Genomic DNA, 4479 nt, shown 5'->3' on the forward strand with positions numbered 1-4479 from the left:
TAATATGAGTATGATTTTAATGATCTCTCTTCAGCTTCTTGCCTTCAAAGCTGCTTGAGAAATTTCAACATGCCACTGTTGGCTGTTATGCTGTACTTCAGGATTTAATTTTATTTTCAACCTGTTTTGTTTTTTAAATTCTCTTTCCCTCTTTGCACTCCTGTCCTGGCCTTTCCCGTATTTTTTTTTTTAAAAAAAAAAGAAAATAGACTTCAGGGACAGCTCTTTGTCTGATAGTATCTGTGTGCATGCATGGCAGAAGAACCCACCAGTGGTGAGGGTGGGGGTGTCCAATACATCATGCACCCCCTCTAGTCACCAGAATGGAGGTGCACAAACAGTGTGGGGGGGTGCAATGAACAGATACCAAAAAAAAAGAAAGAATATCAGAACAAACAGAACCAACAAACTATATTGTCCACTTTTGCTCCGATCTTCCTGCGGCATTTTTCCATGGTGTGTCTGCTCCCCCACTTGGTCTTGCCATTTGGTTTTGCCCAAATTGTATGCTCGGGACTGCCACCCAGAAGATTAAAAAATGAGGGGTTTCTTAATTTTGCTACAATTTCCACTAGCTATAAGCCATCAAACATTTTAAATATTCCTATCTCTGTGGTCCCAAGTTTTGAAGCTCTGCCCTTGATCTGCTTTGCCTGGTATTCTGTGGTATCACTGACGGTGAACTTCACTGCACCTCCACAAACCCGCCCTGTATCCCATTCTTGGAGTTTCAGTTTCATGTTATGTTGAAAAGTATTAATTTTCTTAGAGGTTACCCTATATTCTTTTAACTTTTCCCTCCATTTAAAACAGTCTGTTTTATCATGCAGCTACTAATTTTTACTTTATTTCACATTGTAATTGTTTTGATCATAAATATACCTCTCAGACCGTCTTAATTAATTCTTACAGTTTTTTTCAGTTGTGAAGCCTTCCATTTGTCGATTGTGTTGCAGGTGCTGTTGCCATGTATGTCAATCTCTGGTTGTTGTCTTTTTTTTTTGGGGGGGGGGTTGTTTGTTTGTTTGTTTGTTTTCCAGTCCAAAGATCTCCCTTTAAGATCTTTAGGATGTTTTGAAGCACTTGATTGGCTTTTACAAAGTCCCTTAGTTTCTCCTCATATGGGAACATTTTCTTACACCATTATATTTGATTAAGAGCTTTGCTGGATAGTCAATTCTTGGTTGGCAGTGTTTTGCTTTCAGAGTTTTATACATGTATCCCTGTTGTCTTCTTGCTTGCCTGCATGGTTTCTGTTAAGAAATCAGGGTTTAATATTTAATTTTACTCCTTTTTGCTTTCAGTGTATTGTCCATTTTTGATATTTTATTATTAATCTTTGTTCCTATTTTTGCAGATTTTGAATTGTTTGCCATGTTGCATATCTTATTTGTTTGTTCCTGCAGTGCCTTCCTGACTTCTTCATTTTTCTTAAACCCTCTGTGACGTGTTTGGCTGTACCTCAACATCATTTTCCCAAAATCCTTCTCAGGCAGTCCAAAGCCTGCCCTCCATCAAATGTGAGGTCTAGGTCTTTGTCTAACTAATTTGTTTCAATTACACTATCTTGTTTCTGGACATGGGTCATAATGGTCAGTGGTTTCTTCAGCGTCTTCAATAGTTATGTGTGTTTTCAATAATTTGATTAATATCTGTTGATGTATTATTAAGCTTTCTGATTGCCTGGATGGTGAAATTGTATAGGGTGTGAGTGTAGCTTCTCTATATGGCCAAACTTGCTGTCTCCTCTTGGGTAACATAGAGAGAGAATGAGTCCCCTGCAGTTAAAATGGGACCAAAAAATTAAACAGTAACAGGAAAAAAAGAGAAACAAACAAACAAACAAACAAACAAAAAAAAACAGATTGAAGAGAGGTGCAGTGAGTATCTCCATCAGCAGTAAAACAGAATAACAGATGAAGCAGATTCAGGGTACAGTTCCAGATCTCTGAACCACATATATAGGAATATTTTAAAAGTTTGAAAGCTTATAGCCAGTAGAATTTGTAGTGGAAGCAAGAATTCTCATCCTTTCAAATCCAGTGGGCTCACTAGACCCGGAGCTACCATCTTGAGTGAGACTGAGCAAGGAAAAGATCAGAGCTGTCATGGACTGGTGGCTACATTCTTTTTTTTTTTTTTTTTTTTTTTTTTGCATCTGTTCATTAATCTCTTGCTGTCTGTGCATTCCCATTCTGGTGACTGAGTGAGTTGACACACTCACCTCCACCCCCAGAGTGTTCTACTAGGCCATATATACAGATCTCCTCAAAATTTAAAGGGACAGTTTCCACTTAAAAACAAATGGGAGACAAACAAGATGGCAGATCAGGTGGAAGTTCAGTGACGAGCTCTGCTGGCAACAGCACAGAATACAGAACCAAGAAGTCTCAGGAGATGGTCCCAGAACTCTGAACAACATATAAAGAAATATTTAGAAGGTTTGAAGACTTAAAGCTGGGGGAGTTTGTGGCAGAAGCAAGAAACCCATTGCTTTCTGGTTTGGGACACTCTGATGCTCCAGGCGCCACCATCTTGTGTAAGGCCAAGAGGGGAAAGGATCAGAGCAGCCACAGACGCCTGAAAGAGCAATGGAAACAGAGGTGTGGACATACTTTTTTTTTTTTTTTTGTATCTGTTCATGGGTCCCTTGCTGTCTGTGTACCTCCATTCTAATGACTATAGGAGTGGCTGAGCTAGTGGACACCCTAGCCCCACCCTGAGAGGGTTCTACTATGCATGTGTACAGATCTCCTTGAAACTTAAGGAGACAGTTTCCACTTAAAACCAAGAGGCCGACAGATACTCAGCCCAAGAGCAGACCCTGAACTTTTCTTGTTTGCTTTTTGTTCTTCTTTTTAGCACAGGAAAGAGAAGGAGAGGGCTGTAGGGGGGGAAAGAGAATTTAAAAGCAAAACAGGAAGAAGGTTGCACTGGAGCCTGAGATGTAGCATAACAACAAACACAGGCATCTTGGAATTTCTCGGGCAGCTTTGAAGGCAGTAAGCTGAAGTGAGGACATTAAAGTCATACTCATATTAGGCTTAAGATTTTTTTTTTCTCCTTCTTTTTCTTCTCTCCCTTCTCTGTGATTAGAGACTGCAGTATTAGTCTTGTTTTCATTGTTGCTGTTTTTTAGTCTTTTTTTTTTTCTTTCTCTCATTTTTTACTCCTGCTGCTGTTGTTTTCCTGTTATATGTTCCCCCTCTGCCTTTGGAGGACTCTTTGTCTCCCTATATTACACAAGAAGAGTCAGCAACTGCTGCCATAAAGCCAACCTACAATCACACTCTAAAACACCAAAACCCAGGCAAGAAACAATACCAACTGCCATATACCAGGAAAGTTACTCTGAGTTAAACAATAAGAAGAGTGAAAAGGGAAGCCCACATCCTGATTACATTTTTCTGAAAGCAATCAGAAAGCATAAACAATACCAAAACGTATACTCAATTAAGTATTAAGGCCACAGATAAACACTAAACATGTCCAAGAAGCAAAAGCAGATGACCATATCAACACATGTCCAGAAAAACAATAAAATGTCTGAGACAAATGACCTAGAAGTAGACCTAGACTCCATTCTGGAAGGAGGGCAGGCCTTTGAAATGCCTGAGAAGGAATTCAGAAAAATGATTATAAAATGTTTGAAAACACTCTACAATGGTGTTGAGAAAAATAAGGAAGAAGTCAGGAAAGTGTTACAGGAACAATCAAATAAGATAAATACAGCATTGGAAACAATTCAAAACCTAAAGAAAGAGGTTAAAATGATCAATAACAAAATATTAGAAATAGAGAACACTTTGAAAGGGAAGAGGAGAATAGATGAGATGGAAGGCAGAACAAATCTCTCAATACCACGAAGATAGAAGAACAAACACAAAAAGGATAAAAATTCTGAAGAAGGTCTAAGATTCATGTTGGACAACATGAAGAAGAATAACTTAAGAATTATCAGCATTCCAGAACAAGAAGAATCACACAAGTCCACAGAGGAAATAGTTGAAGAACTGCTAGAAGAAAATGTCTCTAACATCCTGAAAAGTGAAAAGATAAACATTCAAGAAGCTCAACGAACCCCAGGAAGGCTAGACCCCAAAAGAAAATCACCAAGATATATCATAGTCAAGCTCTCCAAACTCAAAGATAAGGAGACTTCTGAATGCATCCAGGGAAAACAGATGTGTCACATACAAAGGCAAACAAGTCAAATTAAGCTCAAATCTCTCAGCAGAAACCATGCAAGCAAAAAGGCAATGGGGAGAAATATATATAAATCTGTAAGACAAAAATTACCAACCAAGAATCCTTTATCCAGCAAAACTATCAATCAAATATGATGGTATAGTCAAAACATTCCAAGATAAACAGAAGCTAAGGAATTTTGCCAAAGCTAACCTTGCATTACAAAACATCCTAAAGGGAGTTCTGTGGACTGAGAACCAACAAGAAGAGACAACAACCAGAGATTTACAT

This window comes from Chrysochloris asiatica, unplaced genomic scaffold (assembly GCF_000296735.1).
Source record: "Chrysochloris asiatica unplaced genomic scaffold, ChrAsi1.0 scaffold00260, whole genome shotgun sequence".
In the NCBI taxonomy this organism is placed as follows: Eukaryota; Metazoa; Chordata; class Mammalia; order Afrosoricida; family Chrysochloridae; genus Chrysochloris; species Chrysochloris asiatica.